This window comes from Pteropus alecto, unplaced genomic scaffold, assembly GCF_000325575.1.
Source record: "Pteropus alecto unplaced genomic scaffold, ASM32557v1 scaffold10, whole genome shotgun sequence".
Lineage (NCBI taxonomy): Eukaryota > Metazoa > Chordata > Mammalia > Chiroptera > Pteropodidae > Pteropus > Pteropus alecto.
Window position 1 is genome coordinate 1,622,530 of NW_006431210.1, and position 16,473 is coordinate 1,639,002.

The 16,473-nt window shown below is 39.4% G+C and overlaps 1 protein-coding gene across 1 annotated transcript in view; it reads left to right on the plus strand.

Moving 5' to 3' along the window:
- RARB (retinoic acid receptor beta) overlaps window positions 1-16,473 on the plus strand; it is a 160,914-nt gene that overhangs the window by 86,352 nt on the left and 58,089 nt on the right. The window lies entirely within an intron of this gene.

Here is a 16,473-nt window from a genome sequence, read left to right on the forward strand (position 1 = left end):
TTTATGCAGTTCTTTCAAAAAATGCTTAACAAATGCTTTTTGAAAATGATGAGAAAATAGCTTACCTGTCACTTCCCTATTTGAATAAAGAATCAGCCCTCACTCCCACTTTCAGAATTGTAAGGGAGAAAGAATAACCATAAAACTTCTGCAGTGATTTTTACAAACTCTTTTTCTCTTACACAGGACCTATTAGTAACGCGGCATAATTTTTTTTTTTTAATGGGCCATTTTTAGTAATAGAAATAAGGAGAGAAAAAAATCTCTCATTCCCATATAAAGTCCAATTTGAAAACTAGCTCTTAAAAAAAGTGTAGCATTACAGCCTACGGGCAATGCCTAAGGCTGGTGCACATTTAATTTTCGGCGGGGTTTCGCTGCTGTGCCCTCAATACAGAAGAGGTGGCTCCTTGCAACTAGGAGGGAATTTGTTTAAAAAGTGAAAGGAATCCTTAAGGTTACCTGAGAAGCATTCTGAAGGCAGAGCTAAATGGGACACTGCCTCTCCCTCTGCACACGATGTGGCTGATGCAAACACTCACTTTTCGAGGAGGTTGAACTTCAGTACTCACTTGACAGTTTTAATGGAGTCAGGAAGAAGCGCACCGAAGGAGGATGACCTACTTTTGCTACCACGGCACCCAGCATGAACATTCATTTTAAACCAGCTCCTTGAAAAATCAGATTGAACAACAACAACATAAAAAGGGAAAGTGCATGAGTACTTTTAAGGTCTCTTTAATTGAGGTGTTGGTCAGAAAAAAGATCAAAGGATAATTTAATCAGAACCTTTTCCCAGTAGGAATTAGGGTTAGATTTGAAAAGTATCAGAAGCCCCACTGTTACTACCATTTTCTCCATCTTGACTTGGATAAAGATGAAGCTCCTGAGTAATTTAGTTTATCTTTTTCATCTCATAAAGTTAAAGATTAAAACCACAGATGCACAAACACCTTCAAAAGGAGTTTCCTCCTTCCCTCTCTCTCTCCATTGTGAAAAAGTTTGCTTTTATGGCTCTAAGAATACAATCAGAAATTATACTTTATGGAGAACTTTTTCACTTTTCAACCTCGCAAAGTATTCTGACAAAGCTCTTCAAAAAGTCCACATACTTGTGGTGTTAAATGGATGGGGGAAAAAAACACTCAAAAATCTTTCTATCATGAAAATAAAATTCCGAGAATGTTGAGTTATCCTGTCTTTCTTGGGGTAAAACAACCAATATTTACTCGAAGGCAAAAACAACATAAACACAATTAAAACCTGGTGTCATTTTGAGGTGAGAGACAGAGGACAGAGGGGGCAGAGAGAGCAGGTGTGGAAGTGGAGCGAGAATGCAGGCAGACAGACTAAAGGTAGATATTTATGTGACACCAAATTGCCCCTGTCTCCTGTCCAAGCAAGCTCCTTGCAGTCAGAAATTTTACATTCATTGTTTTTATAGACCCCTCTCAGGAAATATCGTTTCTGGCTCATGTCTTCATGAGCTCACTCAATATTTCACATATTTCCTGAGTATTTACCATTTAGTCTTTCAACAATATCAAAAAATTTATTGTGTGTCTGCTATATGCCAGATGCTGTTTTAGATGCCGAGAGTCAACATCAGAGGAATTTTCTGGTGTTATGGCTCTTCTGTCTGGGGTGGGAGAGAGGGTAAATAGATGTGAGTAATAAGCAGCTCGATGTAATATATCAAATGGTCATCACTGCGTAGAACTGCCTTGTTCAATATGGTAGCCGGTACATATGGCTGCCAAGCACTTGAAATATAAAGAGAAGCGTAAAGCAGAGCATTATGGGGCTGATGGGGGCTATTTGATAAAGGATGGTCAGAAAACATCTGTCTGGCAAGGTGTAACATTTGAGAAGGGACGTAAAGGAAGAGGGAGCGAGCCAGGTAGATATCGGAAAAGAGAGTTCTGGGCAGAGGAACAGCGGGTATAAAGCTCTGTGCTCTGTGCTGAGGATTGAGTGGTAAAGAAAACAGATAACAATCATTGTCCATGCTCTTGGCACTTTCATTTTTCCGGTCAGGTAGACATAAAACTAGGAAGCAAAAAAATACATATATAGTTAAACCTCAAGCTTGGTAGAAACTAAGTAGGAGAAAGGACTTAGGATCAACTGATGAGAGAAGACCTCGGTGAGGAGGCGTAAAGTCCATGCAGTAGATGGGAGGAGCCATGACAGGCAGTGAGAACAGCACGAGAGGGGGTGTTGAGGCAGGAATAAGTATGGTGTCTTCCACGAACCCAAATGGAAGAAGACCAGTGGGATTAGGCATACAGAGCGAAGGGAGAAAGTGGTCCCACGTGCCTTTGGAGGGGCAGCCAGAGGTCAGGTTGGCAGGCTCTTGTAGCCCACTTGAAGGAGCTGGATTTTATTCTCAGTGTAATGTGGCACCATCAATAAGTGATAAACACTGAGCGACATGATCACATTTGCAGTTTTAAAATATTGACTGCTTAATGTGGGGAGTGGGTTGGGGAAAGAGCTGGGAATGAAAGTTGGGGGTCCTGGCAGGAAATCCAGACAAGAGATGATGATGACTTGGATTGAGATTGTTGCAATGGAGATAAAGAAAAGTGAAAAATAAAATTTAAAAATAAAGAGAAGTAGATGGATTTTGATAAATAAATCATAGATAGAGCCAACATGACATAGCATATAAAAGACACATAGATGGATAGGTATGAGTTCTCTGGTCTTCAGTACAATTCATGTAAGCCAATCTTAACCTTTAAGGAGAACAGGGTGATACCTAAGCTGATACCTAGAGGTGTTCCCCTTCCTCAAGTGGGTCTCTAGTTTCCCATGGTCCATCACTCATGATTTTAGTAATAGATTTCTGCTGGCGAAGGTATTACATTGTTCACCAGTGATCTTGCCAGAAAACCGTCTTGTTGGGTTAAGCGTGCAACTGGTTAGGTGGCTGTGTGTGTGTGTGTGTGTGTGTGTGTGTGTGTGTGTGTGTGTGTCTGTGTGCAGTTACCTGGGAGCAGAGTATGTGGAGAACCAGCTTTTATGAAGACTTGCTTTGGGCCAGGCACCGTGCTGGCTGTTTTTTATAGGCTACTTCAGTTAATCCTTAGGATTCTCTAGTGAGGTTGACACCATCCCTCATCTTGTATAGATGAGGGACCTAAAGCTTAGAGAAAACGAGGCATAGTGGGTCAGTGGCCATAGTGGGTCAGTGGCAGGAATAATTCCCTCCCTGACCCAATTGTGCAGTTGGAACCTTCAATGTCTATCTAATGAGCCAGCCCTCCAAATTCTAGTTTTCTGTGATTTCACTTAATTAGTAATGAAAATTTTGAACCTCAGCCCTAAACATTCACTGTTCTAGCATCATTCCTCACTGAGGCAAAGGCCCCAGAGAAGCCCTGTGATCACAGGGAGATCTAGCTGGGACACCTTCAGTTGAGAAGCACTGAAAATGGTAGTGAAAAGTCCTATGTTTCAAGGAAACCAGTTCCATTTAAAATAGAGGTCAAGTCAGTTGTGGGTTCAATTTTAACCCCAAGCTGTTTGTGAACTGGAGTTCCCTTAAGTACAGAATGGGACTAAGCCGATCTCCATAGTATGCTGTGAGAGAGTTTGCTATATATGAAGCATTTAGTCCAGAACCTTCCAAACACAGAGTAAGTGGAACAAAGGACAATTATTATACTCTTACGTCTTAAAGCAAGAAGGGTTTTTTGAGGGTAACTAGATGTTCTTGGCATTCCTCTAACAAACCCAAATGTGATTATTTCTCTTTCAGTGGATAAAGTTAACTGTAGGTAATTATCTTTACCTCCACAGAACTTAAGAGAAAAAAAGCAAACAAACAATTCACTCTGTAAACCCCAGATTTCTTGCTGTTTCTTTACCTCAGTCTCTCCTATTTAAGGCATAATGAGCACTGCTTTTGCTCAGTGACAAGGTCCCTCACAAAGCGGGTGGGAGGCCTGCAGATGAGGGCCTCCAGAAGCTGAGCCAGAAGCCTTAGGAAAACGCTTGCCAAATGCTGATGTTTGACTAATTGGTAATGTCTGGGGAGTTGGCACCAGGAGGAAAAAAAAAAAAAAGAGGCTGGTGGATGTTAGAGGAAGGAAGAAAGACAGACTTGAGGCCAAGTATCAAGATCCTGGAGAAAGAGCCTGGCCAACATGGAGTCCAAGGAAGTTTGTCCAACAGTTTTGAAATGGTCAATTAAATCCCTGAAGGACAGACAGCCACGCCCAGGTTTCCAGCATTAGCTCTAGCAGAGTTAGACTGTAGGAGGGGTGAGGCAGGAAGCAGTGGAGTCTCAGCTGCGCCCTCTTGAGGGCAGACAACTCCATGCAACATCTGGCCGAGCCCCTGTTACAGCGTGTTGGTGGCAGGGAACTGGGCTTTAGCAGTGTCTGGAGCCAGCCCTCCTCTCGCGTTGAGCCGAGGTAACTCATCCACCCAGATGTTTCTCTCTTTCAAGCTTAGTTTCTTCTGGAGAGGGATTAGGGGAGGAATCGTTTTCTGCTATGTGATTCAATACAGGCCACCTCAGTTCATTAGATAAGAGCCAATAATGTGAAACCTCAAAGCAGTCGTTCCCTTTCCTCCTCCTGTGAGCTCTAGGCAGAAGCGCCCACCTCATTTTGAGGGGCTTTCGTATTTTACTCTGGGGAAGCTGGCAACGTGCAGCCTTACATAAGAAAAATGTCCCTACTCCTGTGGTTGGTCGCACGTCTCTCGTAGGCTGATTTATAGAGAATAACTTTTAAAAGGCAGTCTTTCTTCTTAAAATAGAAACATAAAGACCCACCGCACTAAGAACTCTTCTATGAATCTGATCTCATCTTTTCAAGTTAGAATTTCTGCTCTTCACATCCTTCCGCCATGCCATTCTCTCATATTTTACCTTGGTCATAGTGGTCTTTCTGAGGCAAGAAAAGCCAATCATGACTCTCCTGTTGAAAATTGTTCAATAGGACAATGAGAGGAAGAGTAATTGGAATATTATTCACAGCTGGTTGGGTGTGAATGGCTATTACAGATTTGAAAAACAATTTGGCATTATTTGGTAAAATGGAAGATGTATATAATTGGTAACCAGCATCTCTCTGTCTTTCTCTGCCTCTGCCTCTCTCTTTCTCTCTCTCTCTCTCTCTCTGTCAATTCTCCTCCTTCCCTTCTTCCCTCTCCCCTCCCTCTCCCTTTCTCTCAGTAGGTCCATATGTAGTGTGTGTATGTATATATATAAATTTTTCTCCTCTAGAAAAAAATGTGTACAAGAATGCTCTTAGCAACACTATTTGCAATAGCAAAATGCTGGAAACAATTCAAATTTCAAAAGCAGCAGAATTTATAAATAAATTCAAATTTAATATTATACAACAATGAAGTTGTATAGTAGAGAACATGGATTAATCTTAGGTTTCATCCTAACATAGGATTAAGTTAGAAAAATATGAATGTTTTTATTTATGTAAATTTCAAAATATGCCAAAAAAAACAACCTTTTCTTTGTGGGTGGAAATGTGGTAAAATTAAAAAAGGAACCAAGGAAATGATAAACACGAAATTTAGAATAGGGTTACTTATGAAGGATGAGGAAGTGGGGAGAGAATGGGGTGGGGCACCCAGAAGACCTCAAAGGAAAACAAGGTATAATTTGTCTTAAAAGAATGTGATGGAATTTTCGTATGTGACAGGACTACTCTAAATCTTGATCTTGGTGGTATTTACATGAATGTACACATTTGTCAAAATTCATAGAATTATACACCATATAGGATGAGCTTTATTGTATGTAAATGTTAGCTCAATTGAAAAAACACTGTTAAAGAAAAGTGTAGGGTAGTGCTTATTTATTGTAATTTTTTTATGCCACATATGTAATTTGTATTATTTTATAGCTACTCAATCTACTCAAAAAAAAAAAACAAAAACAAAACAAAAAAAACCCCCACAATTCTTAAAACTCCTCAGTGGTTCACCATTTTCCTCGGGTTAGCATCAAACTGAATGTGCCCAGTAGTCCCTCCATTTTCTCTACTCGTGCTGGCCTCTCCTACTTGTCATCTCTTCCACCCTGGGCTAAACCATGACCCTCTCTGCCTCTCCTTTTCTGTCTCGGTGCTGACCTCGCTGAGTTATAATTGTCTGTAAACCCCTCTGTATCCCATTAGATGGAAGTTGCCTAGGTGTTATTAACCCCAACAACTCCTGCTTCTAGCGCATAGTCTGGTTCTGAATAGGAGTTCAGCAAAGATTTGTGCACTTTGTTGAGATACAAGCACCTCTTTTAATTCTGTAAGAGAAAAAAATAATGGGAAGAAATGGGTGGGGGATGAAAAGTGTATACGGTGATATTTACTTCAAACTTTCCAGTTCTACAATTTATATGGTGTATTCATTTCCTATCGCTGTGATAACAGAATACCACAAATGTAGTGACTTAAAACACTTGATGACTTATTCTCTTATAGTTCTGGAAGTCTGAAGTCTGAAATGGATCTCACTGAGCTAAAAGCAAAGTGTCAGCAGGGTTCTGTCCTTTTCTGGGTGTTCTAGGGGAGAATCTGTTTCCTTGCCTTTTCCAGCTCCTAGATGTAGCCTGAATTCCTTGACTTCTCCAAGGAATTCCTAGCCCTTTTCCATCTTCAAAGCCAGCAATGGCTGGTTTTGTCTTTCTCACATTGTATCACTCTGATTCTAACTCTTTTGCCCCCTCTTCTGCATTTACAGGACTCTTGTGATTACAAGATACCCAAAATAATCTTCTCATTTGATAGTCAGCTGATTAGCAACCTTACGTCTATCTGCAACCTTAATTCCCCCTTGCCACGTAACATATTCACACATTCTGGGGATTAGGATGTAGACATCTTTGGGGGGGCAGGGTGTGTGTGTGTGTGTGTGTGTGCATTATCCTGCCTGCCACTTGTAGTGAAGAACTACTGAAATCATCCACTGACATTTAAGAGAGTGACAGCATGTAGCAAATGCCTCCTTTTGGTTTCAGGATCTGATTTGACTTCTTAGTCTGTACACCACAGAAGCAGAGCCTGAGACAGGATTTAAGTTCATATAGTTTTTTCTTTTTTTTTTCTCTTGGAAAATCCACTGGTGAGAAGTGGAGGGAGGTAGAGAAGAGCAGATAGAATAAAGAGGGTGTAATCAAGGTAGTTACCTGTGTGCAAGTGGAACTTAATCTGGGGGAACCAAGAGAGACAGTGGGAAGTATGAACTTTAGCATTGTCTCCCAACAAGCGTTAGTTTTTGCTTGAGGGCTGTTCTTGGGGGAAGTTCATTCCCAGGATCTGTGGAGCACTTGCATTCTAGGAGGGCCCTCAAGCAAAGAGATACAAGTGTCTGCAGCTGGAGTTGAATCAGAACACACTGGCGTGTGAAGGCCCTGGGCTACACACATATGTGGGGCACCAACAATGTCTACTACACTTGCACTGGAATTTGGAAATCTGAATGTAGTAGAATCACAGTACTGAGTAACTAAACCGGATCGTTTAATGATAGTTCGGGAGCTTTCCAACTTGTTTTCCAGAGGATTACACAGAGAAGTCCCCAGGTTCCTTGCGTGAAAGTCCCCAGCTTGTTGCTTCTTCAACCAGAGGCACTCAGTTTTCTCTTTTCTATGCTGATAGATTTTATTTGAGGAAAATAAGAGATACAGACACTTAAAGAGAGAGAAAGAAAAAGAGGGAAGGCAAGGCAAGGCAAGGGAAGAGAAGGAGAAAACCAGTTTCCTGGACTACAAATTATCAAAATTGTGTGTCAGGAATCTTTTCTGCCAGGTAGGAATCTGAGGGAGGTGAAAAAGAGCTCAACTTAATTTCCCTCAGGGTCTTTGCTGAAGGCACAAGAACAGAAATCTGGATTCAGTTTTGTTAGTAAAAATAATCTTTTACCCTTAAAAATATAAAAAGCTACATTGTTCAGAATCTTTAGACTTATTCATTTCAACACAGGCCGGGATGTAGGAGTGGGGAGGGGAGATTTTTGAGCTGTTTAGTTTTAATGAAATGTTTAAGGATGAAATAATGGTTCTATATATCTTTTGACATAATTTATTCTATTTTGTGTCAATTTGCCTGAAGAGTGTAATGTTATGGGGTGTTAGAGCTGCAAAGGGCTCTCACTGAGTCATGGATTATAATTTACATGTAGAAAGTCTACATATTCCATAATTATGGTATGCTGTGAATTAGTAGAGTAATATTGAAATCTCCAAACCCCTTATTATGGCTTCTCACTTGAAATATGTTTTCAATATACATTTATTCAGCAGTGCTTAAACATGGCAAGTCATAAACACATGCTTTTTAAATCATGTGACTACATTTTCTTCCTGATTAAATGTAAGATCAGATGTTATTAACAGCAGAGGGGGAAAAACAAGTGAGGAGATGTTAAAAAAACAAATAGAAATAATATTTTTTATTTTAGAAGACATCTCTCCTATTTATGATACTGTTTCCCCAAAGCAAAAGAGGAAACAGTACTTAGAGGCTTTTGGTAGTTTCTCTGGAGACAATTTATTTTATTTTTGAAGCACTTTGCCTCCCAAGAGATACATTATGTTTGAAATCTGCCATATATTATGTGAATATGCTTGACCAACTGATTTGGTTAGCAAATGCTCTCTGGAAAACATCCAAGAAGAAGAGCTAAAGGCCCAGCTCTCAGATAATTAAGAACACGGTACACATGGCTGGAGCCTGAAGAGGCTTCCTATAACTAATTGTCTCTAGAGTGAGAATTTAACTTCATCCTTCGTGGAAAGTGGCCCAGGCACCGAGCCACACGATGAGGGGATTCCTCCCAGGAATGCAGTTAAGTATTTTGGAAGGAGAGGCATCATTCTCCAGGACATGTAAAGTTCAGTTTAGAGGCTAGCTTCTTCATGTCTGGTACTCCTGAACCTATGTATTGGAGTCCTGTGCTTGCAATTTTAGCATACTGACACCAGGTGGAAGACAGATGTCCCTTCAGTGGCACTAATGAGTTGAAAGGTGTTGAGGAATCAAAAGAGAATTCTCTATGAAAGAATAACACTTGCTAAAAATACTACAGAGGCCTCCTTTACCTTTAAGTCTAATGGATTCATTATAAAGGCCATTCGGTGTACACTAACAAAAAGTTTATCTATTTTTATAAATATATTGAAAATAATTGTACTGTAGTTTTATAGGGGGAACATTATAGTGTTTATGTAAACATAATAAGCTCTATCCCACGATTCAACAAAATGTGACATGTTCTGGATATATGCTTGTGCTTTACTAACCTTGAATAAGAAATCCCATGGATAAAATAAATATGTTGGTATCAGGAAATCATAGAATATAGAAAGATTATAATAGTACTAGAGTAAGTAAATCTAAAACATTAAGATAATGGGCCAAATTTACTACCTAATTAATTGCCTGGTTTGTGGTTTGTTATTTTATAAGAGGACGGAATTGTATATAATTTTACATCTTGGGCTCTTGGTTTCCATGGGTAATACAAGCATATGGAATGCAGGGTGTCTGGATATGTTTTATTGGTGACAAAGGAGAGGGAAGATTACATTCTATGTGCCAGCAAATTAAGTACTTACTTTGCAAATGATATATCTAAATTTCTACTTTGTTGCTTCCGTCTGCTCAGTTATTGGCAGAAATCTTAAAATGATGGGATAGAAGGAGTAAAAAGTAACTCATAGGAGTTTATTAGACAGTGCTAAATGAATGAAGAAAACCAGTTATAAAGTTTAAGGTAAAGCAGGTACTAGCTGTATTAAAAAGCTATTAAGTTATATAATTCAAAGCATGATTTAAAGAAATATGAATTCCTGGGCAAAATCAACTACTTTACTTCTTAACGCTGACACTTCTGAATTAATCTTAAATTAAACACTGGTTTTCACTCTTGTGACCAAGGAAGTGACCTTTATTCCTGCCAAATCTTCCAGTGCTCTTCTGGGGCTTCCCAGAGTTCCTTCATGGAAGCAACGCTAATTCCTTCCTCACGTCCCCCACATATCCCAATTTAAGAAGTGCTCTTACCATGTGTCACTTAAACTCCTAGATTTCAGTCGACTCAGCTCTCACTTCTTATAGTATTAAGGGTTGATTTATTCTTTCATAACCAATCATTGGAAAACCTTAAGAAAATAGACTTGGAATCAATCTATTGAATTGGAAACCCATCCTCACTATTTGCTGGCCATAAAACCTTGAGCAAATAACCAGGAACATTTGTAAAATTAGAGTAATAATGGTATCTACCTCAAACATAGAGAAGGTTGGTTTGGAACCTATGTACAGTGCTTAGGTTCTGTATACCAGGGCCATAGTAAATGATCAGTGTTAGTTATTATTACTATTACTATTATTATTATTATTCATGGTTCTTCAATTACTTTTCTGAATCTGAGAAATACTCAGGGTTCTTAAATTTGTTCTTAAATCATAAGTAAAAGCAGAGACTGGTCCCTGCTTCATAAATCCTATGGGAATATCACATGTGTTTTTCCCCACTTTCCCTTTCTGTTAAATGTCTGGGTGTGAGCACACAACCACTGCCCTTAGCAGTAGCTTTCCTGGGCCCCTCTGGCAGTGTTTGCTGAACACACTCATTTGGATTCAGACTTTTTCTTATCCAAGGCCGTATTTCTTTTCAGAGAAAAGCGTATAAATACAGTCATATATTGATTAACAATGGGAATACGTTCTGAGAAAAGCATCATTAGGTGATTTTGCGAACATCATAGAGTGCAGTTACACAAACCTAGATGATACAGCCTACTGCATACCCAGGCTATAAGCTATAGCCTATTGCTCTTAGGCTGCAAGTCTGTACAGCATCGTACTGTACAAAAGAACACGAGATTAAATCAAGCACAAGAGAAAATGATACAATTAAGAGATGAGGTAAACCTAAGATGTATGAGGCTGCTGCTGATCTAACAGGACATACTGTTTTACAGCAAAGTTTTTTTTATATATTAGAAAGAGTACACTCTAAAATATCGATTAAAAGTATAGCATAGTAAATACATAAACCAGTAAGTCATTTATTATCATCGAGTATTATGTACTGTACATAATTATATGTGTTATATCTTTATATGACTAGGAGCACAAACATGTGAGTGATGGGTTGTGTTAGGACAGCTACAATGTCACTAGGCAATAGGAATTTTTCAGCTCCATTATAATCTATGGGACCACCATCATCTATGTAGTCTGTCACTGACCAAAACGTCCTTACGCAGTGCATGACTGTAAACACATCAAACCACGTTTCAAGTTTGCATTTTGATTTATGTAAAGAGTCCTTGGGGATTAACACCAAGGAGTTGGTCATCTTTAACTAAAAGAACAGAAAAATGCAGCACTGCCAGTGCACTGAAAACTTGAAGAATTCCTGCCTCTGCTGCCAGAGGGTGCCCAGTGAGTCCCTCCGAAGAGGGCCCAGCCGTGTTACTCTGAAGCCTAAACCATATTCTTCTCTGTGCTTGCCAGTAATGTGAATGAAAGGGTCAAAATAGCAATGTGGCTGTTAAAGAACCAAAATAAGAACAGGTTGGATTGATTATATTAATGATACGGAATAGAGGGAAGTGAAAGTCGTAATCACGTTTGCGTTTCCCAGTGGAAGAGAAAAAAGCAAGGACGGCGGTTTGGTTTTAATTCAGCTGAGTGTTCTGTTGGTTACTTAATTTCTGGGGGATTTGGGTCGATAGCTATAGAACTCGTTTCTCTTTTTTGTTTCTTTATCAATGAGTGTTGATGAGTTCTGAATTGGAAATCTCTCGGCCGGCCGGGGTCAGTGGTCACTTGCTTGGGGCGACGTCAGAGAAGGCTGTGTTATCTGGTGTATAGGAGTATGTCCTAGCTTTATCTCCTGGCTCCACCACCTACTGGTTATGTGACCGTGGACAAATAGCTCCTTCATGCCTCGGTGTCCTTATCTCTAAAATGGGAGAGGATAAGAATTTCTACCCCATTAGGTTGCTATGCAAGTGAGATGAGTTAATATATAGATGTGCTTACAAGAGTGCTGGACACAGAGGAAGCCATTCACAAATGTTAGCCAAGGCGAGGAGGCTGCTGAAGATGATAACAGTGACACCAGGTCCCCCACCTACCCCCACCTCCCCACGACATGAAATTATATTTTTCCCTACCTGCTACTTCATCCAGGTGTTAGGGTTGATGGGGACACACACAATCTAATCTCATTTCAAGGACAAGAAGCTAAAGCCAAGAGTGATTAAGTATCTCCTCTAAAGTCACACAGCTGGTTAGGGACAAAGCCAGGCCTAAAACTCAAGTCTGCAGAATTCCAATTTAGTGCTAATAACATCTCCCAAGCCAAATTCCTATCGGAATGAGGAATTTTATTTTATGATTTTTTTTTATTGAGATGACATTGGTTTATAATATCGTATGATTCAGGTGTACAGCATTTTAATCCAACATCTGTTTATATTGTCGTGCTCACCACCAAAAGTTCCCATCTGTCACCATACATTTGACCCCCTTCTCCCATTTTGCCCTCCCCATGCCCCCATTACCCTCTGGTAACTACCAATCTGTTGGCTGTATCTATGAGTTTGTTTTTGTTTTGTTCTGTTCATTCATTTGTTTTGTTTTTATTTTATATTCCACATATGAAGAAATAAGGAATTTTAAAGTATAAATGCCCAAGAAGACTTAGCAGGTTCAGTTTCTTCAAGGTTTAAATGGGAGTTAGATTATGCAAATTCATTTCAATCACACAGCCCTGCTTCATCCCTTATCCCCACCCCCCACCCCCCACCTCAGCCCTGTGGGGGGTGGGGGGGGGGGTGGGGATAAGGGATGAAGCAGAGATAGAATTGAGACATTTAGAAGATGGAAAAATGTTTCAAGTCAAACCATTCCTCCCAAAATGGAGTGCAAAACTAGGTAATATTTGTGGTGTCAAAAAACACTTTTTAAAAGAATCTCTGATCTCTGATGAATATGGGAAAATTAATTTGGTACATGTAAAAAATTTAAACTACAGTGAAAAATAAATGCAATGTGTTGCTCTTCTGAGCAAATGCAGGTAGGTATTTCTGGAAGAAAGAGTGACTCAGAAATTCATTGGTCAATGGAGGCATCAGGGGTGAGGTTTGTGAGGTAAAATTGGGGGTTCTCCATGGGAGTTTTATGAGCTGCTGGGAGGGGAGGAGTATTACCATGAAATGAGAACTTCAGAAGCCCTATAAAAAGAAAGTTGGGGAGTTTTCCAGTGAAATTTTGGATCGAGAAAGAAAAGAAATCCACTTTTTGCTAAACAAGATGGCAGATCCAGTTCAGAGAAATTGAGAAAGAGACTAAATTCCCAGAATCATAAGAAAAACGAGTCCAACACTTCCCTGGGGAGCACCCAGATCAAAACGTTGGCTTAGGGGGTCACTCTGCAGGTTGCCGGGGAGGGGCCCGCTGCAGTTGGAGGCTGGACGGGGTGGCTTGGAACTAAGTCAAGAAAAGACCCCAAACCCCCAGGGACAGAAGTAGTTGAAAGTGTGGTTTGGCCTAGTGGGAAAGAAGGAAGGTTGGTCAAGAGAGGCCTGCTAACAGAAAAGTGGCTGAAAACAAGAAGCATCTGGAAAGGGCCATTTAATGCTTTAAACTCATGCCAAGCTAATTGAGTAATGTGAGCGTATGTTCTTGTAAATTATTTCAACTGTGTATCATTCTTTCCCTGAGGTCGCCTTACCCTGCAGTGCAAGACTGGTTGTGTTTGAATGGGCTCTATGTGGGCTGTAACTCTGCGTGTGTGCGTGTGCATGTGTGCACGCGTGATTTATTGATCATAGACTGTATTCCCAGTACTGTGCACTGACTGATTCAGTTTTCACAATTCATTATTTAACATGGCAGATATTATAATCCCCATATTGCCGATGTAAACACCGAGACGCTTGCAGGGCCGTTTGGCTGTTGCCCTTAATTCCTAACCCCATGTTCCCCATATCATAAAAATGCTTCTGGAATGAGAAGAATGCATGTACGAGTGTGTATTTCTGAACTGTCTTATCAAGAGGATCTATTCTAATGGTCCAGCCTTGAATGGTGATATCATTTGACTTATGAACCCCTTGAAAGTGTGGGACAGACTCCTGCAGTTCACAAAGCTGAGAATGAAAGTTTTAACTATAATCACAATGAGTCTTCACCCAAGACCTCGCCCCCACCCCGATCTCCTGCCTTTGCTTTCCTCAGACGGCTCCCAAGATCTCTGTCTGTTTCTTTCTGCACAGAAATCAGAAAATCTAGGTTACTTTATCCAAGTAGAAAGTGTTATTTTATTGAGTTAATTCTGTGCAAACTGCTGCCTCAATGCTTTATAGAGACAAAATCCCTCATGTCCAGGGCATTTTCTCCTGAAGTTTTCGGAGGCCTCCAAGTAATCACTTAGATTTAAAATCAACAATGAAAACCCTTCTTTTTTTAGAAGTACTATTTCCCGGTAACAAGTGTCAGTCTTTTCAACTGTTTTGTCAGATGCTAAATCAATTGAGCCTTTTTGATTGTGAAAGGACTTCGAGTGAAATTGCCAGTGCCAGTACATCAGTAACCAGAAAGATCAGAGTGCATCTGACAGAATGGGAAGCTTAGACGTATTTCATAATTATGGAATTTCCTTCTTATTCCTGAAGTTGACCTAATGAATATCATTAATCCCAAACTGGTTATCAAAAAAGAAAGGGGCCCTTGTGGTTGCTAAACATCATTTTGAATTCTGTTATCTTCTCATTGGGTTTTTAGATGGTTTATAATTGTGATTTTTTTTTAACGTCTTTGCATTACAGTAGAGCCGTTTTATAATAATACTTTTCAACGTTTTCGAGTCCAGCGACTCAAGATGTGGTCTGTGGACCAGGGCCGGTCCATAAACTGCTACTAGACCCGATAATATAGGTACGAAAGTTGAGAACAGACATTTAAAAACTTTCAGCAATTTGATATTGCTCCAACATCCAGGTAGCATTTCATTTTTCCAGCAGTTCATCTTTATTGTAAAGTATTTGTCTATTATGAATTAGAAATGGGCAATAAATAAATAAATAAATAAATAAATAAATAAATAAATAAATAAATAAATAAATAAATAAATAAATAAATAAATAAATAAATAAATAAATAAATAAATAAATAAATAAATAAATAAATAAATAAATAAATAAATAAATAAATAAATAAATAAATAAATAAATAAATAAATAAATAAATAAATAAATAAATAAATAAATAAATAAATAAATAAATAAATAAATAAATAAATAAATAAATAAATCCTGGTCCTTCCCCACAGATAATTAGAGAAAAAAAACTTTTGTTACAGCATCCCTCATCTCGTTCGATGTTGTCTACAATTTTGTGAGGGAGATAGGGGTTGAATGTTAAGCCCCATTTTACAGATAAATAAACCTAGGCCCAGAGAGGTAAAAACAGCTAACCTGTCACATGTGTGGTGTCGTGCTCTAGTTCTTACCTGAAGCCAGCAGTTTTCTAAGATAGCACTCTGTACTCACAGACCAGTTACAGCACGCTCATCTTCAAATATTTTTACTTAAGCTGTTTAAAAAGAGGTCTCTGTGTACAATTGACTTTGAATGATCTATGAACAAGTAACATTTGAGTTCTCCGAATTCACAAAACCATTTAGATCCCAACAGACTGGCCAGTTCCCTGTGTTTTTCCAAGTAGTTAAAAGATGGTGATTGCATAGATGCTTAAGGTTTGGAAGAAACACTAGAGGGCCATGTAGCCGCTTGGCATTGATCTGTACATGGACAGCCCATGAACCGCGGAAGGAATGTACCATGATAAACAACATTCTGTATGCAACAGCAGGGACACTTAAAGTCCTTCCTTGTGTTGTGCCCACCCCTTCCTCTCTAACTCTTACTGCTGGCCCTAGATATACATCCTCAAGGTACTGAGAATAATTCCCAATATTTGGTCACAGGCACATGTTTCTCTTGAATCTTCCTTCACCCCAAGCCAAATATCTCCAGATTTTTCCAAAGGTTCCATGTGTGGTATGACTTCAATACCCCACTCCCAGTCTCACTATCCTAGCCACACGCCATACATTCTCTTTAGTCAGTGTCCACCAAAAAGTGGGTGATTCCCCCCAAAACGAACCTGGCATTCCAAAGGCGGTCTGTCCTTAATATAGGAAAACGATCATCTCCCTCAATCCATACATTATATTTCTTATAATGCAGCCTGAGACTGCATTACTTATTTTGCAGCCTCATCACATTGATATCTTGTAATAAGATAAAAATGCTAAGTCTCTTTCATATGAACATCTTCCTTTGGCAAGTAATTCTATTTATTAACTCACTAATTTATTACTGATTCCTTCCTTCGCCTACTTTCTAGCCAACCAGTGGAATTTAGTAATATCTGCCTCAGTATTTTAATCCTATAATTTATTTTGAGAAGAAGTCAT